The sequence below is a fragment of the Rhinoraja longicauda genome, chromosome 8, assembly GCF_053455715.1.
Source record: "Rhinoraja longicauda isolate Sanriku21f chromosome 8, sRhiLon1.1, whole genome shotgun sequence".
Taxonomy (NCBI): domain Eukaryota; kingdom Metazoa; phylum Chordata; class Chondrichthyes; order Rajiformes; family Arhynchobatidae; genus Rhinoraja; species Rhinoraja longicauda.
This window is the reverse complement of record NC_135960.1, coordinates 15165502-15191833: the sequence shown is the minus strand read 5'-3', so window position 1 is coordinate 15191833 and position 26332 is coordinate 15165502. Positions and strand designations below refer to the sequence as shown.

The following is a 26332-nucleotide window of genomic DNA, read 5'->3' as shown; positions in this document are numbered from 1 at the left end:
AACTCTGTACATTTCTGAGAATCTCTTCCTCTCTTTTCACACTCTTTATAACCTACGTAATATGTCCTAAAATATTCTTGTTTAGGATATTTTGCCCCCCCCCCCCCATATCAAAAATCTTCTAACCCACCACTCTATCTCCAGATCCCTCAGGTCGGCCGATTTGGGGCAGCTCACTATCCCGCGGTCTAGCCTTAAGCTCAGGGGTGATCGCGCTTTTGCATTTGCAACTCCGAGACTGTGGAACAGCATCCCTTTCCCCTTCAGAACTGCCCCCTCCATCGACTCCTTTAAGTCCAGGCTTAAAACCTATTTCTACTCCCTAGCGTTTGAGGCCCTCTGAGGGGGCGCTGTGAACTGTTTATGTATGTGCTGTTATGTTTGTGTGCCGTTGTATGTTCGTTTCTTAGTACCTGAACTGATGTACAGCACTTTGGTCAACGTGGGTTGTTTTTAAATGTGCTATACAAATAAAATTGACTTGACTTGACTTGTTTGGTTCTGTCCCAAATACTAAGTAAAAACTTAGCATGTTTCCCCAGAAATTTTGCATTTAAATGGTCAATGCTTAAATGCGTTCCTTGTTATTAGTGCAGTCTGTGATTTCCTACATCCTCCAATACTGCCTCATGTACGCTCAAATGCTTAGCTTGTGGGGGTCAAGGTCACAGTTGTTCTCGGCTTTCAAGCCTGCTGCTCCAAGGCACTTCTCTTAGTCTGCTGCTCACTGCTGCATTAGACAGGCCACCCAAGCTCCCAGAGAAGACTTATTTTTCTGCAGAGTTCTTGGGTCTCCATGGCCACCATTAACAAAAGTCATGCATCCTGCAAGTACTGCCCTTCACCATTTTCTTCCTGGTACCATTTGCATTCAGTAACAACACACTGCAGTAGTTGGAAAGTGCTGGTCGCATGGTGGTATGTCCCTTTAAGAGCTGGCTTTAGATACTGCATTATTATGATGAATGCTAGCTGCTGCAAGTACATGCAATGGATCAATGCTGTATTGAAGTCACCACTGTCACTCCCCATCCCCCAGAGAATCCAGTACAAAATCCTCCTCATAACCTACAAAGCCCTCCATAACCTGGCCCCATCCTATCTGACCGACCTCCTCCACAGGCACACTCCCACCTGCACCCTCCGCTCTGCTGCTGCCAATCTCCTATCCCCCCACATCCGGACCAAACTCAGATCCTGGGGGGACAGGGCTTTCTCCATCGCTGCTCCCACCCTATGGAACTCACTACCCCAAACCGTTAGAGACTCCTCCACACTCACCACATTCAAAACATCGCTGAAGTCTCACCTGTTCAGCACTGCCTTCAACCACTGAAGGTCACCTCACCTTCTGTCTCCTTTCTCTGTTCGTTTACTTATTTACTTATTTATCTATTTATTCATTTCCCTATGTTCTCTAAATCTCTGTAACTATGCGTCTTTGAGTATATGAAAAGCGCTATATAAATATAATGCATTATTATTATTATTATTATTATTATTATTATTAAGTGTCTCGGAAGCAAGGAAGATCTGGAGCTGAATTCACAGGACTTCAGATGGGCTCTTCCATCCCCTGCGAAGGGCCCTCTTTATCCAACCACCTCTTCCTCCCCCCACCCCCTCCAATCCCCTTCACCCTTATCACGAGCCCTTGACCCAGCGCAGGCCGACCCCTGCACCTCTATATTTACTTTCAGTGTTAGTTTATTATTGTCACGTGTACTGATGAAAAGCTTTTTTGTTGCATGCTATCCCTCTTCTCCCCTCTCCCATCAGGCAAGAGGTATAGAAGTATGGAAAGGTATATAAGTATGAGGAGGTCCTTCTGCAGTTGTACAGGGCCCGAGTGAGAGACCGCACCTGGAGTACTGTGTGCAGTTTTGGTCTCCAAATTTGAGGAAGGATATTCTTGCTGTTGAGGGCGTGCAGCGTAGGTTTACTATGTTAATGGCGGCACTGTCGTATGTTGAAAGACTGGAGCGATTAGACTTGGAATTTAGAAGGATGAGAGGGGATCTTATCGAAACATATAAGATTATTAAAGGGTTGGACACGTTAGAGGCAGGAAACATGTTCCCAATGTTGGGGGAGTCCAGAACCAGGGGCCACAGTTTAAGAATAAGGGGTAGGCCATTTAGAACGGAGATGAGGAAAAGCTTTTTCAGTCAGAGAGTTGTAAATCTGTGGAATTCTCTGCCTCAGAAGGAGGTGGAGGCCAATTCTCTGAATGCATTCAAGAGAGAGTTAGATAGAGCTCTTAAGGGTAGCGGAGTCAGGGGGTATGGGGAGAAGGCAGGAACGGGGTACTGATTGAGAATGATCAGCCATGATCATATTGAATGGTGGTGCTGGCTCGAAGGGCCGAATGGCCTACTCCTGCACCTATTGTCTATTGTCCATTGTCTAAAGCGCACACCTCCAGATTCAGGGGCAGTTTCTTCCCATCTGTAATCTGACAATTGAACCATCCTACCAACAACGAGAGAGCATTCCTGAGCTATTATCCACCTCATTGGAGACCCTTGGACTATCTTTGATCGAACTTTACTGGTCCTTGTCTTGTACAAAACATTATTCATGTTATTCCCTTTATCATGTATTTGTATACTATGAGGAAACTCGTTTGTAATCATGTTATCTTTCCGCTGGCTGGTTTTCATGCAACAAAAGCTTTTCACTGTACCTCAGTACAAGTGACAATAAACTAAACTCAAAGTAAGACCCAAAGTTGCTTTAATGCCATTAAAACCACATTATACTTTAGCCTATTGATGTTCCTGAAAATTCTTTGAACAAAGAGATCTCCAATGTTAAATTTGTGACAAGAATACAATCAAGCTTTATCCTGGTTCAGATAACCAGGAGCAGATTTCTCTGAGAAAGACACGAGTGAGTAAATAGATGTTGCTGTCCTTTCAAACCAGTGAGATTGAAGATCGCAATGGGCATGAAATTTGTGTGTAGTTTATTTAGTTTAATGGGGTTAGGAGAGATAGATCAGCCATGATTGAATGGTAGAATAGACTTGATGGGCCGAATAGCCTAATTCTACTCCAATACTTATGACCTTATGACCTTATTGTCACTTGTACTGAGATACAGTGAATGGGGATGTTGCGTTATAGTTGGCATCATTTGGTTGTGCTCTATGCTGGAGAAGATGCGAACACAAATAACATCCCACAGAACATGCCAGGAAAGCCAGAAATGTGCACCATATTCTCTACACTGGGTTAAGCTTAAGCTAACAAGCCCAGCATTGTCTATTTTGCAGTTGCTCAGAGGAACTTCTAGGACTAAGATTATTATGCTTAAGGCCACTTTGCATTTGGCTTCTGCAGTTTAGGCAGTGGGAAACCAAAAATCAACATATCACTTATTTGAAGAAGGACACAAAATGCTGGAGTAACTCAGCGGGCCAGACAGCATCATTGAAGAAAAGGAATAGGTGACGTTTCGGGTCGAGACCCGCTGAGTTACTCCAGCTTTTTGTGTTTATCTTCGGTTTAAACCAGCATCTGCAGTTCCTTCCTGCACATACCTATAATTTCCTTGAGTTTTACTAATTCTATACAGGCTCCTTTAATCCCATGGGGTTGTGATGTCAAGATAGAAATTGTTAAGGTTTAAACTCACACTTATAAATGCACAAGTTTCAGTCGACCTGTACCACAAAAAGGCTACCAATTCGATTAAGTGGCTGGGTATGGGGTTGGAGGAAAGGTTCTTTGGAATCAATGGGTTAATTAGGCGGGACGTAACAGCCAGTCAGTGAGTTCGACATTGTGCTGGGCGTAGAGTAGCTGATAAGGGGAAAAACTAGGTACGTATAAAAGAATCGAGGAACAGCCCTCGGCAGAAACATGTATCAGGTTAGCAACATTTAAAGTGCCCTCAGAGGATTTGTTAAGAGGAAGCAGATGACTTCATTCACAGTTTTGAGCAATGATGAACGGAGAGAGTTGCTTCGGGAGTGCTGGTTTTGTCGCTGATTAGGCTGCCGTGCTAATTGGCAGCCTATTGGAGGGCAGGCCTTCTGCTCAGCCGCCCACTGGGAATGTCGATTGGTTACTCCGGCTGACAGGAGTATGCACGGGCTGAACATAAGGCTGCACGGCACTTCAAATCAGGAGCTGAAGGAGCAGCCACAGACGACACTTCCCACTGCAGTCGAGCAACGCCGTCTTCATGTAAAAACCGCGACCGTGGTCTGTAGAATAAAAACAAATTTGCGATTTAAACCATAGGCTTGCTTGAGAGGTAAGGAAAGGCAATGATTGATCTCCCTCCTTGTCCTGGCACTGTTTGCTGAGTGAGATGGATTACTCTTGTGTTTATCCGTGACACGGTGGCAATGCTCCACATTGATTCGTGACTCTGTTGCCAAATTGCTAAGTAAACCATTTAAGTTTTACTGAATGGCTTCAGCAAAATCATCCTGACATTGCATGTATTGCATTTGTCAAAGCTTGTCTCGCCCCGAAGATTTGTTGCTTTCAGCAAAGTTTTGAATGAATGACATTGAATTTTCTTACTGGGAATGTGCTTTGGTTTTTACAGCTTTCAAATTGTGTGATTGTGGTGCTTTCTCTTTGTGATCTTCTGCAAAACTACTCACCACAATGTTGGTCTGTGTTGCATGCTATCTTGTTTATTCAGCGAATATGTTTTTTAAACACAAGCTTGGTGTACGTGTGCAATAAATGAAGAATTGGCAATGGCATCTCCATATATTTCTGTGCTGCATTCTATACTGGTGCCTTCACCTACTGAACACAATGGGCTAAGAATCCAATGGGAAAACAATAGACACAAAATACTGGAGGAACTCAGCGGGTCAGGCAGCATCTCTGGAGAAAAGGAATAGGTAACGTTTTGGGTCGAGACCCTTTTATTTTCTGTGGTGTTGCAGATTTTTAAATAGATTTGACTAAGGCATCATCTGTGGGGTTGCCAACTGTTCCATATTAGCCGGGACATCCCGTATTTTGGTCTAAATTTGTTTGTCCCATATGGGACCGCCCTTGTCCCGTATCTGTAGGCCCGGGGGCCGCTGTAGGCCCAGACAGTGTAGGCTAACGGAGTGTGTTAGGGGAGCAGGGCCGAGTGTGTTTGACTAACGAAGGTTGCGTAGCAACCCGCCTCCCGGCCCGGGCGGCCGCCATTGATGAAGCGGGAGCACGTGGATGCTGGATGGATGAGGTCACATGGGGCGCGGGTGGTGACGTCAGATTTTGTCCCTTATTTGGGTGTTAGGAAGTTGGCAACCCTAATCATCTGTCGCACTTCATTTTTATAGTTTTATGGAGTTACATATACAGGTGTGCAATATTCTTTGAGGTGCCTTGGTTAAGGGGTCTCTCATCTGTGTACTCCCAAATGTCTCTGATCTTTATATCGCCAACTCTTTAGTTTAGTTTAGTTTAGAGTTACCGAGTGGAAACAGGCCCTTTGGCCCACCATCCGCACCGACCGGTGATCCCCGCACATTAACATTGCTCTACACACACTAGGGACAGTTTTCACTTATACCAAGCCAATTAACCTACAAACCTGTACGTCTTTGGAGTGTGGAAGGAAACCAAAGATCTCTGAGAAAACCCATGCGGTCACGGGGAGAACGTACAAACTCAGTACAGACAGCACCCGTAGTCAGGTTCAAACCCGGGTCTCTGGTGCTGCAAGCTCTGGTATGCAGCAACTGTGCCACCGTGCTGCCCCTGGTGTTGGTGATCAGGATGGTGTGCTTCTGCAATTAATGCTGCCTCGTTAATGTTCTTCCTCTGGATGTTAGGCTGGCACCTTTGGTATTAACAAAAAGAGAATGGTATATTTTTATAGCAGGCGCATCAGGATGCAGTATATGCAGGTTGCCATATTTAACGTGACCTTGTGTTGAAAGATTGTGTGGGCCTCCTATAAATGCCCTAATGCACAAAGCTGGAGGTTTTGAAGTTGCGCAGGTGAATGTGCAAGTGCCTGAGTACCTCTTGGACTGATCGGACAGATGCTGAGCCAATGGTTCATAATGAGAGTCTTGTAGCCACTGGAGAAACTCTACTGTTGCTGGCTGCAGAACTGTTCTGTTAATGTCTCATAAAATATTTATTGCACATGAACAGCCCACTTTCCAGTGCTTATGTGCTTTTCCCTTCTCCTGCCCTCTAAACATATCAGCATGTCCTCTTACTTATGCCTTCCTTGTATTTTTGCCAGTTTCCTGCCCATGACTGCAAGAAATTGCACAGACACAAGGAACTGCAGATTTTAGTTTCGGGATGTAGCAGGGAAACAGGGCCTTTGGCCCACCAAGTCCACCGATCACCCGTTCACACTATTTTTATGTTATCCCATTTTCTCATCCACACCTCACGCATTAGGGGCAATTTATGGAGAACAATGAACCTCCAAACCTGGGTGTCTTTGGGATGTGGGAGGAAATCGGAGCACCTGGAGAAAACCCATGCAAAACCCATGTAGAAACTCCACACAGACAGCACCTAAGGTCAGGAACAAACCCAGGTCTCTGGCACTGTGATTTTAGATTTTAGATTTAGAGATACAGTGCAGAAACAGGCCCTTCGGCCCACCGGGTCCGCGCCGCCCAGCGATCCCCGCACATTAACACTATCCTACACCCACTAGGGACAATTTTTACATTTGCCCAGCCAATTAACCTACATACCTGTACGTCTTTGGAGTGTGGGAGGAAACCGAAGATCTCGGAGAAAACCCACGCAGGTCACGGGGATAACGTACAAACTCCGTACAGACGGCACCCGTAGTCAGGATCGAACCTGAGTCTCCGGCGCTGCATTCGCTGTAAGGCAGCAACTCTACCGCTGCGCCACCGTGAGGCAGCAGCTCTACCAGTTGCGCCACTGTGCTGCCACAGATACTGGAATCTTGAGCAAAACGTGAGGTGCTGAAGGAGCTCAACGGGTCAGGCGGCATCTATGGAAATTGATAGGCAACATTTTGTGTTGGGGCCCTTCTTCAGACGGATAAATGTAAGGGTTAGAAAGCTGGAAAAGAGACAAAGTCCGGAGAGTGATAGGTGGATACAGGCAAGGGGGTTTTGTTTGCAGATGGGTGGAGTAAGTGACAAAGGAGACAAAAGGGTGTCTGATGAGGAGAGAAGAGGAGTGAGATGTAAAGCCAGTGGGAGGGATATTGGTGGAAAGGGATAGGGGGGATGGGGAGAGTAGGGATAAAAGTGAAATGTGGGATTGAGACGATGAGTGTGGGATTGAGGAGGGGATAGGGAAAGGAAGAAAAATTGCAGAGAGTTGTGGTGCAGCCCGCAACATCAGGCAAACCATCTGACCCTCAACTCCATCTACACTTCACACTGTCTGGGGAACGCAGCCAACAAAATCAAGGACCGCTTACACCCCGGTTATTCTCTCTTCCCTCTGCCTTCGGGCAGAAGATACAAAAGCTGAACACTTGCACCACCCACTGTACTGAATTACTGAATGGATCTGTTACAAACTAAGGATGTAGTCCCGATTTCCCAATGTACCTCGTTGTGGCCCTGGCACTTTTTTTATCTGCACTTTCTCTGTTGCTGTAACGCTGTATTCATCACTCGTTTCCTTTCTTTGTACGATCTGATGGACTCACATGAGGTTTAATTATACTCGTGTATGGATTGTACTCTGAGATGGTATATACAATGAAGATTTTTTTCATTGTATCTCTGCATACCTGACACAAATATGTCAATACTAGATTTCCTTTCATTGCATCTATGCTATTTGAGTCTCAAAACTGGAAAGTGTTGCCCAGAGTAGGGGAATTGAAAATGAGAGGACATTGGTTTAAGTTGGGGGGGGGACGGGGGGGACGGACGAGGGAAGAGTGAAGAGGAACCTGAATTTAGTTTCGTTTAGCTTAGAGATAGCGTGGAAACAGGCCCTTCGGCCCACCGAGTCCGCACCGACCAGTGATCCCCGCACGTTAACGCTATCCTACACACACTAGGGACAATTTACACTTATACCAAGCCAATTAACCTACAAACCTGTACATCTTTGGAGTGTGGGAGGAAACCGAAGATCTCGGAGAAAACCCACGCGGTCACGGGGAGAACGTACAAACTCCTTATAGACAATAGACAATAGGTGCAGGTGTAGGCCATTCGGCCCTTCGAGCCAGCACCACCATTCAATGTGATCATGGCTGATCAAGTACCCCGTTCCTGCCTTCTCCCCATACCCCCTGACTCCACCATCCTTAAGAGCTCTATGTAGCTCTCTCTTGAATGCATTCAGAGAATTGGCCTCCACTGCCTTCTGTATAGACAGCACCTGTTGTTGGGATCAAACCCAGGTCTCCGGCGCTGTAAGGAAGCAGCTCTACCGCTGCCCCACCGTGCCGCCCCTAACTGAGGGCTAACTTATTTACACAAACGGTGGTGGGTGTATGGAACGAGTTGCCGGAGTAGAGGCAGGTACTATCGTAACGTTCAAGAAACATTTAGACAGACACATGGATATGACAGGTTTGGAGGGATATGGGCCAAATGCGGGCAGGTGGGACTAGTGTAGATGGGACATGTTTTGCCAGTGCGGGCAAATTGGGCTGAAGGATCTGTTTCCAAGCTGTACGACTCTATAACAATGCATTGAACACATTGATTTTGTGATGTTGCTATTGTTAAGGGTGGCAGGACAATGATTCACTGTGAAGACAATAAGGATTGCAGTTCACGAAATGAAACAACGTTGATGCAAGTGGACACATTGGATATATTGGGGAGCTTGAGATGGGTGAATGACTTGGTTTTGTATATGCAACAAGAGGAAATATTTTTGAAGTCAAATTATGTTGTTGAGATCCTGGGAATGAGAAATCTGGTGATGATGTTGGTAGTATGGTGAGCAATATATGAACAGTTGATGTATTCTGGTGCCTTAAATTAGATTTGAGATCTTGTACAAGAATTCAGTGAAGAGCTTTAAAAGATGTTTAAATCTGGCTCATTCGTAGATTTTCTAGGTCCACAAGTTTGCCAATCAGGAATTATTTGTGAACACATTGCAAAAAAGCTATACTTTTCAGATCTTTCTAAATTGGGTTTTGAAAGATTGCCAAACATGTGGTCTGCAGTTTGAAAGAATTCAAGTGGAACTACTTATTTATTACAGTAAATGTAGTTTAGTTTAGAGATACAGCTAGGAACCAGGCCCTTCATCTCACCGAGTCTATGCTGACCAGCGATCCCCGCACACTAACACTATCCTACACAAATGAGAGACAATTTACAATTTTAACCAAGCCAATTAGCCTACAAACCCGCACCTCTCGAGTGTGGGAGCACCTGGAGAAAACCCACGCAGGTCTCGGGAAGAACGTGCAAACTCCTTACAGACAGCACCCGTAGTCGGGATCGAACCCGGGTCGCTGTAAGGCAGCAACTCTACCGCTGCGCCACCATGCAGCCGTAATGTTTGATGGAGCAAGTTGAGGACAAGCAGTAGGAAGATGATACTTGTTAAATGTGATAAAGTTTCACCCCTGAGCATAATTCTGAGATGGAAACGGTGAACAAGCCCACTGAGTTGTTAATGGCGATGTTACCTTCTTCGTGCTTCATTATAATGTAGAAATTAGCATTTGGCCCATTGATCCTATTACGCTATAACCTATCACATGCCTACCAACACTCTCTGGATTCTCCCGGGATTCATCTATAGTAGAAGCAGCCTACAATAGCCAATTAACCTACTTTGTGAGTCACAGGTATAGGCCGGCAAGAGTGGTGCAGTGGTCGAGTTGCTGCCTCACAACGCCAGCGATCCGGGTTCGATCCTGACTACGGGTGGGGTCTCTGCAGAGTTTATACGTTCTCCCTGTGACCGCGTGGGTTTTGTCTGGGCGTTCCAGTTTCTTCCCACATTCCAAAGACATAGAGGTTTGTAAGTTAATTGGCCTCTACAGATTATCCCTGATATGTAGGATAGAACTATAGTGTACGGGTGATTGTTGGTTGGCACAGACTTGGTGGGCGAAGGACCTGTTTCCATGCTGAATCTCCAAAGTAAATTAAAGTTATGATGTGCAAAACTCCACACAAATAACACTAGAAATACTGGATCAAACCCAGCTTGGTGGAGCACCTTAACTGGTGCCAACTTATGCTTTCCCTGGCTGAGTCTAATGTTGAAGTGGGTTTGGCAGGAAGTAGTTGGTCGCATAATGCCAAAGGCGTAAATGGTGTGTGTCGCAAAGGTTTAAATGTCAAAAGGTCTTGCGGTGGATACTATGGAATCACTCACCTGATTGCAAGAGAAGAATATCAGGGTGAGGTGTTCCAAAGTAAAATGTATTTTATATCCAATGCTAAAGGAGGACGATCTATTATTATTCCTTCGGGTAAAAGGGCATCACTTCAACTCTGAAGTTGCAAACCATTTACAAACCTTGGGAACAGGCTGTTCTGAGGAGAAATATAATCCATTTGAACAGCAAATGAAAGGCAGTTCATAAACCATAAGCTGTGGCACTACCGCTAGAGCCCATAAACCAGATGAGTAGCAACAGGTGCTGCTTCAAGCTGCTAGCATAGACGCATACAGCACGGAAATAGACCCGTCTGCTCACCTTGACCATGCTGACCAAGTCACCATACTGTGCTAGTCCCATCTCCCTGCATTTGGCCAATAGCCCTCTCAACCTTATCCATGTATCTGTCCAAATGTGTTCTAAATGTCATTGTATCTGCTTCTGTAGCTTCCTCTGGCAGCTCATTCCAGGTAAGGACTCCCCTCTGAGTGAAGAAATTGCCCCCAGAGTCCCTCTTAAATCTCTCTCCTCTACCCTTAAGCCTATACCCACTAGTTGTAGAATTCTCTCCACAGTGGAAAAAGTTCTACCCTGGGTATCGATTGGGACCAGCAAAGACAATGTTGGTGAGATTGACTTCCAAATAAAACTCAGGGTCTATTTAAGACTCCTGCTATTTACAAAGTTGCTAAATGGTTAGAACGGAGATGGATGCTTTTGAGAGAGGGCTACATGCAATGTGGAGGCAGTTCCAAGTCGTGGGGATCTTACAATGAGCATAGACTTACTGGTGTCTTAGTGTAGCTGTCTGCTTCAGTCTGAATAAAGGTCTCAACCTGAAATAAATAACGCCGATCCATGTCCTTAGGGGATGTTGCCTGACCCGCTGATTTGCTCCATCACTTTGAGGTCGATTGCATGAATTTATTTCGTTTAAAAAAAAAATGAGCAGTGTATGTTTATATGCAGTTTTCCTTCATTTTGTATATGCAGCATGCCTCTGATACATTGTTGTACCCAGACTACAGGTCAGCGGAGACCTAATGACTACAATAATCGACGTTCTTTTCGAGCTGTGCATTGTGAAAATATGCAAACAATACACGCAAATTGGTAAAGGAGCATGATATATTGCAGGTGAAGAGACCAACCCAGTTGATCATTCAGTCAGATCAACCACCATCTTATTAGATGGCAGAGCAGGCTTGAGAAGCTTTATGATTTACTCTTAGTCCTCTTTCTCAAAGCTTTTATGAATCTTTTGTATCACATACTGTCATTACCATTGTGGACAAATTTGTGGACAATATCGACAGCAGGGTCCAGTTAAGACAATATTGGTGAGATGTGTAGATAGGAACTGCAGATGCTGGTATATACCAAAGATAGACACATAGTGCTGGAATAACTCAGCGACTCAGTTGCAGTTTTGCAAGCAACTCTTGAGAAAAAGGATGGGTGATGTTTTGGGTTGGGACTTTTCTTGAAAATAGTGGGCATTCTGAGGGAAGGCCCCGACCCGAAACATCACCCATGCTTTTTCTCCAGAGATGCTATCTGACCTGCTGAGTTACTCCAGCACCTTGTGCCTATCTTCACAATATTGGTGAGATTGACTTCCAAAACAAAACTCAGGGTCTATTTAAGACTCCTGCTGTTAACAAAGTCGCTGAAGGGACGTAACTGAGGTGGATGCTTTTGAGAGAGGACTGCATGCAATGTGGAGGCAGTTTCAGTGTAGTTTTGTAATAAAGTCTTAATTGCGAGACTTCGGAACAGTTTAGTGTCTATTCCATGACGAATATCCAGCCAGTGTTCATTTATTGTGGTCTTGGGAGCCTGCAGCAATGTTTATTTCACAATGATCTTCTGCTCCACTCAGTCCCATGGTTGGGATTACGATCTTTTATTGAAGTTCACAACCTACAATTGTGATCAGAGCAGAAGAGACCAAAAATTAAGGAAGCTATCCGTGCAGAAGCTTAACCTGGCAGCGGCCTGCGTTCATTAGCTTTATGTCTTAATTAGGAAAAAGAGACCATTAGGGGCAGTCAAAATGCAGGATGCATCTATTCTTCAACAAGAAGAAATCTTTAAACTGGACAGGCAGTGCGGTGAACAGTTGGTGTCAACCACTCAATCGGAGAAAGAGTTAATATACAAGCAAGTTGTGACTGATTCATAGGAAACCCTGAGGGTTGTGTTATCATTTTGACCTTAACAAAAAAATCGTTTTTTCCCCCCTCTATTGTGTAGAGTCTTCCAGGAAGGCCAGTCTGTGTTTTGACTCATTTGCCGAATTCAGTTTTATCACTTTGAGGATAGAAAATCCGTAGCCTATAGTTATGGCATGAAAAGCATCTGCTTTCATTGAAATGTGGCGTTTGGGGGATTAAATAGGCTGTCTCATGTCTCCTGCCCTTCCTATTAAAATAATCCCTTAATCTCTGCAGTTTTGACCGAGTTTTCAGATGCCGATAGATCGTTGGTTTGTGCAGCTTTCTGTCTGATTGCTTTCCTGTACAGTGGCTGTAGATGGACTCTCTGCAGTACAGGTGCCATATAAATGCATGCCATCGGTGTAATTCGCAATAATACTTCAGACTCCTTTGTTGTTGGTGGCCTGCTTTTTTCATGGTTCTCCCCTCCTGTCAAACACCACCCTCTGAAGTGCTGCTTTCCAAATCCCTCTGCCATTTTGCAGTCTCCTCTCTCTTTTCTTTTGATCAGCCAGCCTCCCTCCTGACCACCTTTCCCATTAGCAACCCTCGCGACTCCTGTTCAGCTCAGGGCGCCTTTCCCTTTTGGTCTTTTGTAAATTGCCTTGACGTCTTTCTGTACCTGAGGAGCACATTTACAATTAAAGCTGCCGCAATGGTCTTCCATTTAGGTTTGAGCTTTGTGATGATGCTAATTCACAGAAGATGCATTTTGGAAATGTTGGGAGCAGAATAAACAGCAATTACCCTGCTCTGTCTGCACCACAATTCTTGCCTTGATTGTTTTGATTTGTGGAGTTCTTCATTGGTAGGATAAATATCAGACTCTCAGCTAATGATGAAGACTGGCTGGATACAAATAAAGGCAGTATTTCAATGGGCAATAAAACACAAATTTCAGGCCACCCCATTTAGGAGTCAGTCAGTGGTAGACTTTTTAACAAGGCTTGCCGTCCCGACACACAAGAAGCAAATATTCTCATCATGGGCAGCTAATTACTGTTACTCAAAGGTAATGTAACCGAAGGAGCCAGATTGTTGGTAAGAGAGCCCTCAGGGCTTTGACAGCTTTTGAATTCCCAGGCGACTTTTAAATCAGGGCTACTTTCCTTGGCATGCAGTCTTTTGTTCAGGGTTATGAGAGGGAGAGAACGCATCCAAAATGTGCTTAAAAATGACATGTAGCCACAAAGACATTTATTACTGATTATTACCTGCAATTTAGTTTTTCACTTAGTACACAGGGGAATGTATTTGAAGTACAATAACGTGGATTTATTTTGTGTCTGCTTTTTTTTCAATGATCTGCTGGGTTGGGAAAAGCAATTACAGTGGTGGATTCCAGGCAGAATTATTTGATGTGGATACCAGCTGTTCAACTCAAACAATCCGTTTCAGGACAAGGATTGTGACCCAAAAACTTTGACTGTCCATTTCCCTCCACAGACTGAGAAGGGTCTCGACCCGAAACGTCACCCATTCCTTCTCTCCCGAGATGCTGCCTGACCTGCTGAGTTACTCCAGCATTTTGTGAATAAATACCTTCGATTTGTACCAGCATCTGCAGTTATCTTCTTATACTCCCTCCACAGATGCTACCTGAACTGCGAGGTTTTTCTTGAATTTTGTGCCTTGCTGTTGTTTGTTAAGTAATGACTGAGAGAAGACCCACAGTACCTGAGGTGGGTTCCCGGCACCAGACAGTACACGTTGAGTCCTGGGGCCAAAAGCTTCCCGAGGGTTCAACCTCATGAAGGATCTTCTAACATCGGCCTGGGTGAATGAGATTACAATGTTGCCAAGGCCACTGGGGTCCCGAGAAATTACATTTCTTGGTGGCACGCGGTGGCGGTAGTGGTGGCGCAGTGCTTGCAGCGCCAGAGACCTGGGTTCGATCCTGACTACAGGTGCTGTCTGTACGGAGTTTGTGTGTTCTCCCTGTGACCGCGTGGGTTTTCTCTCCAGAGATGCTGCCTGTCCTGTTGAATTACTCCAGCTTTTTGTGTCTATCTTCAGTTTGAACCAGTATCTGCAGTTCCTTCCTACACATATGCTCTTCTACACATTTGCTGCCTATATGCAGGAAAAGGGAGCACAGCCAGGTGGTCTGAATTGCCAAAGTGAGGGCGAGGAATGGAGTGAAAGGCATCTTTAATCAAGGACCAGTCTCACCCCGGTCAATCCTTCTCCCCCTCCCTTTCTCCCATCAGGCAAGAGGTATGGAAGTTTGAAAACGCACACCTCCAGATTCAGGGACAGTTTCTTCCCAGCTGTCATCAGGAACTGAACCGTCCTCTCACCAGCCAGAGTGCGGTCCTAACCTCCCATCTATCCCTTTGTGAACTATTGTGTATCAGACTTTATCTTACACTAAATAATATATCCTTTAACCTGCATCTGAACACGGTGGGTGGCTTGAATGTAATCATCTATAGTCTTTTTGTAACATTTAGAAAGCTCACACTGATGCAGATGGTAGATGAAGGATCTAAGAGCCTGGGCCATAAAAAAACAAAACTGCAGATATTGCCTCATAGCTCCAGAGACCCAGGTTCAATTCTGACCTCTGATGCTGACTTTGTTGAGTTTGCATGTTCTTCCATTGACTTTGGGTGCTCTGATTTCCTGTCATTTTGCAAAGATGTGTGTGTTGATAGGTTATTTGGCCATTAAGTTATCTCTGGTGTGCTGGACAGTGGTAGAAACTGGGAAGAGTATACAGGGGGAAGAGAACAAAAAATGATATTAATATGGGATTAGTGTGAATGGGTGGGGCTTGGCACGGACTTGATGGGACAAATGGCCTGCTTGTATGTCTCAATGATTCTAATTCTAAATAATCATGGCACTCTAAGTGGAGAAATTGCTCCATTTCCATCTTGAATGACACTGGGCATCCAAGCGTAATTATATCGTGCCTTTCGATTTTGTGTGGGGGAACTTCTGAGGATTAATCTTTCAAATGTATACCTTCTCCCTCACACCCATCTAGGAACCTAGCAGTCCGTCCAGGTGAGGCAAGGTGCACTTGCACCTTCTCTAACCTCATCTATTGGGTGGCAGAGTGGAGCAGCAGTAGAGTTGTTGCCTTACAGTGCCAGAGACCCGGGTTCGATCCTGACTACAGTTGCTTGTCTGCATGAAGTTTGTGACCTCCGTGGGTTTTCTCCAGGATCTCCAGTTTCCTCCCACACCCCAGACGTGCAGGTTTGTAGGTTAATTGGCGTGATATAATTGTAAATTGTCCCTAGTGTGTGTAGATTAGTGTTAATGTGCGTCGATCACTGGTCTTTCCATGTTCTCCAGTGATGCTGCCTGACCTGCTGAGTTACTCCAGCACTTTGTCTTTTTCCAAAGAAAAATATGTTCACAAGCTAGAGTGAGTACAAGTCCAGCACTTACTTCTGCCTAAATGAACTAAATGCCACTTTGGAACCACTAGCCACAGATAACAACTTTTGTTTTAGTTTTTAGTTTGACAGATGCAGCGTGGAATCAGGCCCTTTGGCCCACTGGGTCCGTGCCGTCCAGCGATCCCAGCATATTAACACTATCCTACACCCACTAGGGACAATTTTTACATTTACCAAGCCAATTAACCTACAAACCTGTAAGTCTTTGGAGTGTGGGAGAAGACCCACGCAGGTCACGGGGAGAACGGACAAACTCCGTACAGGCAGCACCCGTAGTCAGGATCGAACCCGGGTTTCTGGCGCTGCATTCGCTGTAAGGCAGCGACTGCACTGCTGCACCACCGTGCCGCTCCGCTTCCAATTCCATTCCTGCTTTGTTACTGGGAGCCTGCATTAAACCTGTGCAGAGATTCCTTGGCGCTTGCTAGCAATTCTCAAGTCACTATTTTTTTAAAACAGTTCACGTGCAAAGGATTTGTAATTGCTTTATAATGAAACAGAGCCATCCTATGTATAGGGAATGGCATTCCCTCGTGCGAAATGTAAATGTCGCTCCACTTAATTTATTAGTTGATGATAAGGTGCACCATGATGGAATTCAAAGCTTCCTGCCATGTTGCTGGAGACAATATGTTTCATCTGGCTTGCCGGCCCTAATGTTTCACTTTTTGTTTGTTTCAGCTGCCTTAATTATGAGAGTTATCAATGAACACATGTTTTTTTTAATGCAACAGGTGGCTGAGGAAGTAAGTTAGGAGACAGAAGTCCCAGCCTCGTGTGAAGTGGTTGCGTTTCTGCAGGAAGGGGGCAACAGAACTTATTTTCCTCCCGAGTGTGGAAGTCTCAAGGACAAAAGGGCATAGCTTTGAGAGGGGCAAAGTGCAAAGGAAATGTGCGGGGCAAGTATTTTTTTTACACAGAGAATGGTGGTTGCCTGGAACGTGCAGTCAGGTGTGGTGATGGAGGAAGATACAATTGTGGCATCCGACAAGCTTCTAGATAGGCAAACATATGCAGCGAACAGAGGGCTAAGGATTGCATGCAGGCAGAAGAGATTGTCGGCGAGACCAAACGCAGACTGGGCGATCGTTTCGCGGAACACCTTCGCTCGGCCCGCCTGAACCTACCTGATCTCCCAGTTGCTGGACACTTTAATTCTCCTTCCCATTCCTTTCTGAGACCTTTCTGTCCTCGGTCTCCTCCATTGTCAGAGTGAGGCTAAATGCAAATTGGAGGAATAGCATCTCATATTTCGCTTGGGCAGCTTACAGCCCAGTGGTATGAATATTGATTTCTCTCACTTCAGGTAGCCCCGGCATTCTCTCTCCCTCTTTCTCTCTCTATCCCACCCAAGTCACACTAGTTTCTCGTTTTCACCCTACAAACAGCTAACAATGGCCTGTTTTCTTTATCATCGGTACTTTTTTTCATATCTTTCATTCATTGTTCTGTATCTCTCCACATCACCACCTATATCTCTCGTTTTCCTTATCCCTAACCAGTCTGAAGAAGGGTCTCGACCTGAAACGTCACCCATTCCTTCTCTCCAGAGATGCTGCCTGTCCCGCTGAGTTACCCCAGCTTTTTGTGTCTATCTTTAGTTTAAGGTGGCATTAGGTTTGGCATGGACATTGTGGGCTGTTCCTGTGCTGTACAGTTCTATGCAATTGGCTGCAAAGTTTGTGTTGGATTAAATAGCGCAATGCTTGTACTTCTGTTAAATTATGAGTTTGTGGGGGTTCTTCCATCAATTATGAACACTCTCAGCTAAATGAGAATGTAGTGATCATGATCAACGCAAACCCAAGTCGTCATGAAGGTGTTTATTTTTCTGACATGGCTTGCAGGTGACACACGTTTAATAATCTCCCTAGTGTTGTGATATCGCAGGGACTACTTTGTTGTATCACAAGGACTACTTTGTTTGCCTGTGTAGTAACATGTATATAAGGGTTTGGTGATTAGGTGGCCACTCTGGTTCCAGGTGGCCGTGGAATAAACAGCCTGGATTTAAGCTCCAGCATGATAACCTTTTAAACACGTGTACTTGTGGTCCGTCCAGAGTCTCAACAAAGGTACAACAGATACCGGACCACGAAGTAAAACACCTAGCAGGCTTGGTTTTGGGTAGATGTGCACCAAAGTACTTATTGTGCACTTATTTATAAAGACCCGAGTCTAATTTATAATCTTTTCGATACCAGACCCAATCAAAATGCCAGACATGTGGTTTTGTTGGGGTGGGGCAGCCAGGGTTTATTTACTTTGGACCTTAGAGGTACAGTGCATAAACGGGCCCTTTGGCCCATCGAGTCCGTACCGACCAGCGATCATCCTGTAAGCAGCACTAGAGCTAATGATTTGGCCATTCGCTCCCTATGGGAAATGCCCACCCAGTGGACCACATTGTGTGCATCACAATTTCTCGGCATAGCCTCCATTCTCGGAAGTTCAATCACTCATTTACAGGTTGTGCCATTTTGCTTTATTGTTGCACATGCCCTAGATGTTAATTGTGGATGTTGAAGACTGGCGAATAACAACTGCACTGATATGCCATTCTTTGTCCTGTACGTTTCATCCGCTCTTGATCAAACACCCACTCCTTCTCTCCAGAGATTCTGTCTGTCCCGCTGAGTTATCCCAGCATTTTGTGTCTATCTAAGAGATAGAAAGGCCCGACTGTTGAAATGGTTAATCAGAGAGTCGTCCAAATTTAAAAAACTCCTCGAGAAAGATGATGCTTGCGGTCTGCTGTGCAGAGCTCGACAGACCCAGTTAGTAATCTGGCTGCTATGTCAAGTCTCATCCCTATCTCAAACAGATAGATTTACCAGCCTGTCCATTAGTTCTGCTTCCCCCTCGTTGATCTCCGCATTCTTTTAAAAACGGCCTGCTCTTTCCTTACATTGTGTCTGTCATTGTTGACTTAATGGGGAAGAAAGGATGACAAGATTAAATTTCATCGCTATTTGTTTTCATACCACGTCAGCTTCAAAAGTCATCATCTGTAAAATGTTCTCAGTGGAGTGGAAGTCTCTGAGAAATGTTCGTTGCCTGCACTGGTAAAATACAGTGAATTTAAAAGCATCAACTGTATAGTCACAAGGGCTGAAATCCATCTGGTCTGTAATTAACTCCCCGTCTCTATGCTTGCCGTCACCCAGCTTTCCATGAGCCAGAGGAGATCAAATTCTGTCTCGCTACCCCACTCTGAAAGCGAAATAGTGTCTACGATCCCTCAGAATAACTGCACTGCTTCTAACTGGCATCCTTATATTCTGCTGTTTGGTCGATGCAGGTGCTGGAGGCATTGCCTAAGTGGCTACAGAGGGGTTTGCACCACTTCTCATGGGAGAGGATCTATTACCCCCACCTGACTGTGAAGAGCAGACAACCTTCTCCCACGAAATCAGATCGAGAGGTTAGTAACCGATTACTCGGGGAATCGTCATTTGAGTTTGGTTTGGCGAATGGATTAATTTTCATGTTTGTTATTTCAATTGATGGCACGGCACATGGCACGGGAGTCATTTTATTTTTAACTGTGATTAATTGTAACTAAATCTTCAAAAGACAATGGACATTGCACAATTTTGATTGATCAGAAGAATCTGTGAAAAAAAGAGGGTTAATTTTTAACTGGCTGGCAAAGGCTTAGTTGCTCAGATTTACAAGGCTGAGATTAATGGTTTCAAATTTCCCGAATGAGCGGGTGTTCTTTTTGACAGCCACTGTGGTTGCAGTCAGTGATCTTTATTCTAATTATTTTATACCACAGTGGTGAGGTAAATTTTACGGTTGCTACCTGAAGCTGCTCTTGGTTTTTGAAAAGAAAATCGAATTGCCACTATTTTAAGTGATCGGTGATACAAATGGCAATTCATTTACCAGAGTCTCGTCATTCACTTGCTAATGGCAAGGGACGTTTATTCAGGTTTGAATTCAGCTATAGAACCTATTTATGTCGGTACTTATTTAATGCAGTTCCTCCTTTTTAAAAAGCTTATGTCATGGCATGGCAGCAATTCATAATTGTTGAATAAAGCCCAGTGATCCATTGGTACCACACCTCGTATTTAAAGTTGCCAGGAAAGCAATGCGTAGTGCAATGCAACATTTTTGTGCCATTTGTAATTGAATATTTCTTAAATCCTGCCCATGTAAATGTAACAGAGTCCATTGTGTTTTTAAAAATAGGATCAAGGTTCCACTGAACACATTTTTGTATATTGAGGTTGCTCAGATGTACCGTGACATCAAGTGGTGCTATTGAAAACCACTTGACATCAGTGAGCTTGTGGATAAGACACTGCAAACCAGTGCAGGGCACTCACTTCAAATCAGGCCTTGGTTGATGAGTTAAGGTCTTCCAGACTATCTGTTAATCGAGCCTGGACCTATCTGGTTTGCTGCTGTGTTGTCCTATGTTTTCTTCGGTTGTTGTAGGTTGTCGCCTCTGTGGTGGTACGTTGTCGTAGGTGCAGTCGTAGGTGGATGCCCTACTTGCGACGATTGGGTCGCCGGTTTTCGGTAGCTTGTCATAGCTTGACGTCGACTAGGTTGTAGGTTGTTGTAGCTTGTCGTAGACATTGTCGTAGGGGGGGTCCAGTCGCCGTTTTTTCGGCGACCTGCTACGACTATGACAGTCGCCGGCAGTCGCCTTAAAAAAACACCGAACTGGGACAGGGCCTATAGTGATTGCAGTTCTAAAGTGTCTCGTTGACTTTGAAACATGGAACATATTGAAATTGCACAAGGAGTTTGGGTCCAGCGTCAGGCATAAGATATGATGATAAATAGAAGTAGTTAAAGATTTGAAAGTTTGCCTCTATTTGAACAAGATTTTGCTATTGTGTATTCAGAGAGAATTTTGGTAAGCAAAGGGTTAAGTGTTGATGATCAGAGGACAAAAGAGTGAAAAGCTAGAGGCATGTCTCTTTGAGACAGACAGCAGCATCTCTGGAGAGAGAAGGAATGGGTTACGTTTCGGGACGAGACCCTTCAAAGTTAAGTCAGGGGAGTGGGCGGGGCAGAGATAGAATGTAGTCGGAGACAGAAAGACTGGTGGGAGAACTGGGATGGGGGAGGGGATGGAGAGAGAGAGGGAAAGCAAGGGCTATTTGAAGTTAGAGAAGTCAATGTTCATACCGCTGGGGTGTAAGCTACCCAAGCGAAATATGAGGTGCTGTTCCTCCAATTTGCACTGGGCCTCACTCTGACAATGGAGAAGGCCCAGGACAGAAAGGGTAAGATTCAGAATGGGAGGGGGAGTTAAAGTGCTGAGCAACCAGGGGATCAGGTAGGTTAAGGCGGACTGAGCGGAGGTGTTCAGCGAAACAATTGCCAAGCCTGTGCTTGGTCTTGCCGATGTACAGGAGTTGACACCTGGAACAGCGGATACAGTAGATGAGGTTGGAGGAGGTGCAAGTGAACCTCTGCCTCACCTGGAAAGACTTTAGGGGTCCTAGGATGGAGTCGAGGGGGGAGGTAAAGGGACAGGTGTTGCATCTCCTGCAGTTGCAGGGGAAAGTACCTGGGGAGGGGGTGGTTTGGGTGGGAAGGGACGAGTTGACCAGGGAGTTGCGGAGGGAACGGTTTCTGCGGAAAGCAGAAACAGGTGGAGATGGGAAGATGTGGCCAGTAGTGGGATCCCGTTGGAGGTGGCAAGAATGGTGGAGGATTATATGCTGTATGCAACGGGTATAGGTACTCTAACATTTTGTATCTACCTTCGATTTAAGCCAGCATCTGCAGTTCTTTCCTACACGGCATGTTTCTTTGTGCAGCTATAATGTTTTGTCAGAGGCTGTTGTCACTGCATTAATGAAATGTTTATTTTGGCTTATTTCCAGGGAGATGCAGTAACATGTCACAATCCATTCAAGATATATTGTGTTGACAGGTTGCAGAACTCTGCTGAATCTCATGTCTGCTTGCAGCCAACACTTCCTGTTTTTTACTTCATTTTCTAAAATCATACTGTTGGTGCAATCAAATCATTGTTCAGTTCAGTTTAGAGAGACAGCATAGAAGCAGGCCCTTCAGCTCACCGAATCCATGCTGACTAGCGATACATACACTCTCCTAGGGATTGTAAGAAAATAACTGCAGATGCTGGAACAAATCGAAGGTATTTATTTCACAAAATGCAGGAGTAACACAGCAGGTCAGGCAGCATCTCAGGAGAGAAGGAATGGGTGACGTTTCAGGTCGAGATCCTTCAGTCTGAAGAAGGGTCTCGACCCGAAACGTCACCCATTCCTTCTCTTCTGAGATGCTGCCTGACCTGCTGAGTTACTCCAGCATTTTGTGAAATAAACACTCTCCTAGGGACAATTTACAATCTTTACTGGAAGCTAATTAACCTACAAACCTGTACATCCTCGGAGTATGGGAGGAAACCGGAGCACCCGGAGAAAACCCATGCAGGTCACGGGTAGAACGCACAAACTCCATACAGCCAGCACCGACCAGCGATCTCGCACACTAACAATCTACAATTTTACCAAGCCAATTAATCTACAAACCTGTACATCTTTGGAGTTTGGGAGGAAACCGGGGCTCCCGGAGAAAACCCACACAGGTCACTGGGAGAACAGACAAACTCCATACAGATAGCACCCGTAGTCTGGATCGATCCTTCTCTCCCGAGATGCTGCGTGACCCGCTGAGTTACTCCAGCATTTTGTGTTTACCTTCGAACCCGGGTCTCTGGTGCTGTAAGGCAGCAACTCTACCGCTGTGCCACCGTGCCGCCTAATGTATGCTTGCAACATGCACTTCCTTGGTTTTAGTTCATTTTCTAAAATCAGACTGTTGGTGCAATCATATCATTGCATTCCATCTCACTTTTCCATTGCATAATAGGTAGGGAAATTTGCCATGGTAACAAGGTTGATTGCCATTTTTATTCCGGATGGGTGTTTTCAATTTAAAAATAACTACCACACTTTCAACATGAGATCAGCTTTGAAGAAGAATCCCGTGCATTTTGTTACTTAAATGCCTACTGTTTCATAGGAGGTCTGGAGATTATAACTTTGAAAGCCCCCCCCCCCCCCTCCAGATTACCACATGGCCTGAAAGATGATGCTTTATAAGTGAAATGCCAGAGCAAGCTTTAAATTCTGTTGACAACAGAAGCTGTCAACAAAGCAATGATGTTCTTTTAATAATCAAAGCACAAATTGTATTACAAATACTGTCTTAATATGCTGAGTAAGAAAAAAGAAGAGATTTAAGGTTTATGATATTCAGGTGATAAAAGCAGCACCAAGTGAGATTACAGACACAGTAACTTGGATGTTGTGTAGGAAGGAATTGCAGATGCTGGTTTAAACCAAAGATAGACACAAAAAGCTGGAGTAAATCAGTGGGACAGGCAGTATCTCTGGAGAGTAGGAATGCGTGACGTTTCGGGTCGAGACGTGAATAAGGATCATGTACCCACCTAAAACAGCAACAATTTCTCTCCCACGGCGGTAGAGTTGCTGCCTTAACGCTTGCAGTGCCAGAGACCCGGGTTGGATCCTGACTACGGGTGCTGTCCATATGGGGTTTGTACTCCTCCGGTAACCTTCGTGGGTTTTCTCCGGGATCTCCGGTTTCCTCTCACACTCTGAAGACATTCAGGCTTGTACGTTAATTGGCTTGGTATAATTATAAATTGTCCCCAGTGTGTGTAGGATAGTGTTAGTGTACAGGGATCGCTGGTCGACATCGACTCGGCCTGCCTAAGGGCCTGTTTCCATGCTGTATCTCTAAAGTAAACTAAACTAAACTTCCATAGATGCTGCCTAATCAGCTGTTTCTGTTGGTATCGCCAAGGTCCCAGCATGAGAGTCTGATGTTTTACCCTTAAACACTTCAGTTCATTTAAATGTATGAAATTAATTATAATTAATTGTAATAAAAAAATAACAGCTGAGTTTATCCATATGTAATTCTCTACAAAACATGAGCTTGATGCATGATAAGGACTTGGGGATGGGAAAACATTGCCCAGTCTCTACAAGACTGAAAATGCAATTATCGCTACAGTGTAGAACAAGAAACTGCAGATGCTGGGTGACAAAAAAAGGACACAAAATGCTGGAGTAACTCAGCATCCCTGGCGAACATGGATATGTGATGTTTTGGGTCACCTATCCATTTTCTCCAAACTGAAGAACGGTCCCGACACGAACCGTCACCTATCCATGTTCTCCAGAGATGCTGGTCTGACCCACTGAGTTACTCCAGCACCTTGTGTCTTTTTTTCCCCCCTCACTACAGTGGTTGGTTTGAAGGAGATTTTTCTTTCTTCCTTGATCTGCAGAAATTGACAATAGATATCAATAGATTTGGCAACAAAGGCCAAGCAGGAGAAAATTAAAGAGGAATTGGACATGTGTGGACATTGTTTTGAGTATTGATGATCCATGACAGTGGTATATTTGGTTTGGTTTGATTACTCTAACACTGTTCATCGTAGCACCTTGCGCTATGACGTGCTGGCATTCCAACTTGCACAAATCCTATTCACCATCTGCAACCTTCTCCAACATCAACACGCACCCCCTGCCGCAAGTTACTGATCTTGTGTAGAAACAACAATTTAAAAATTCTCGTCCCAATTTTCAATTTCCAATTTCCCTTCCCTGTCCATCCAACCTCCAATACCACAGCACTTCAGTATCTGGACTTCCTACTTTTTTCACATTTAATCACTCAACTGTTGGGTCTCATGTCCTCAACTATCAGAGTCTTAAGTTCCTGAAGTACGTTCTTGAAACTCTCCACTTTTTCTTCAACGGACTCCATAAAACATGAAAGAACCCTTCTTCCTCAAATCAGTTCATCGGACCCATTTTAATCTACCTGGAGTAGATGTGTCCTTTCATTTGAAGCGTGCTCCATTATAGCAAAGCTGTCAGACAAGAATTGGATTGAAAACAATCTCTGAATATTGGTATAAACAGAAGAAACAAAACCAAACTGCAGTTGAACTAAAACACAGAACGGGTAACAGAGACAATTGGGCAGAAGATATGAAGAGAACAGAGGAGTTGCTGTTTCTGATTTGAAGACTTTGCCAAAACCAATAGTGACAAGTTGACTATTTTGTTGTAACAGTTGGCATTACCGGTGGCTTAACTGTAGTTGGATCTACTGTTTGGTCAGTCTTGTTTTGTATAGGATGACATTCAGGGATTAGTGACTGCAAAATTACCCATTATTCACTCATAATTCCAGATGCTGATATGGAGTACGTTCGAAAGCAACATCATTTGGGAGCTACTCTGTGCCAAATTACATTTCAGTAAACTAATGTTGACACTGTGATTGCAGTTATTGACCATGCTCCTGAACAATTTATTTTTCTCTCTTGTCAAAGTTTTTTTTTAAAGTGTATGTTTTCCCACCTGGATAGGTCAAAAGTCAAAAGTAGTTGATTCTTAAAATGCTGAAATGTCAAAACACTTTCAATGGCTGCAATGAACTCCCCTGAGATGGCCATTATTGTGGACAGTTAGTTTCAGAAGTACAGTCCTTGTCTGGTAACCAAATCTCTTTGAAGTTTGGAAAACTAACATCGAGTTGCCACCTGTCAACAAATGAAGTGAATTATATTAAAAAAAGACAACTGGTGCTGGAGTAACTCAACGGGTCAAGCAGCCTCTCAGGAGTAAACATTGTTTTGATTTAAAACATTGTTTTAAAGTATATTTAAATGTCCTCTCTAAGTGAAGATAAATGGTTACTACTATTAAGCCAGGTCATTGCTTAATTCTTGGTTGTTGCACTTGAAGCAGCATATCAAGAATGTTGAATATTATTGGGGGATAATTTTCACGTGAGAGCGGGTGTGTGTAGAAATCACTATTAATGGTTGAATAAGGGGCTTTATGGTTGCCTTTATCCCTGATGACAGACTACTGTAAGGCTTTTCATGGAGGGATATCACCAAGCATTGAGAAAATTAGCATGAAAGTGATTAGCCTTAATCCCATGAGAATTGGTGTCCTCTAACTTGTAGAATCAAAGAACTGCAGATGCTGGTTAATACACAAGAAGACATAAAGTGCTCGAGTAACAGCATCCCTGGAGACCATGGATAGATGATGTTTCGGTTCGAGATCCTTCTTAAGACTGGAGTCTGAAGACTGGAGGCTTCCACTCTAGAAGGGCCTCGATCTGAAACGTTACTTATCCATGTTCTCCGGGGACGCTACCTGACCTGCTGAGTTAACTCAGCACTTTTCGTACACTTGTATTGTATTTCAAGGGAAAGCTCTACTCGAGTTTAGCATCAAGTTGTGACAGTCACACTGTGGCTCCCGTAGTCAGTAGTTGTTTCAATGCAGTATGATTCCCCTAAAATCAAAATTATTCTGACGAAAAAACAATTCTGAAACATATGTG

The 26332-nt window shown here is 44.4% G+C and overlaps 1 protein-coding gene across 3 annotated transcripts in view; it reads left to right on the top strand.

Moving 5' to 3' along the window:
* Positions 1 to 26332, top strand: part of lypd6 (LY6/PLAUR domain containing 6) — a 168594-nt gene that overhangs the window by 88987 nt on the left and 53275 nt on the right. Inside the window, exons 1-2 of one of the 3 annotated variants that reach the window (XM_078404406.1) lie at positions 4005 to 4263; positions 19227 to 19349. The gene's annotated coding sequence lies outside the window, so the exon portion shown is untranslated. Of the gene's footprint in view, positions 1 to 4004; positions 4264 to 19226; positions 19350 to 26332 lie in introns of those variants that run through there. The other 2 variants (XM_078404405.1, XM_078404407.1) reach the window with 2 other exon arrangements.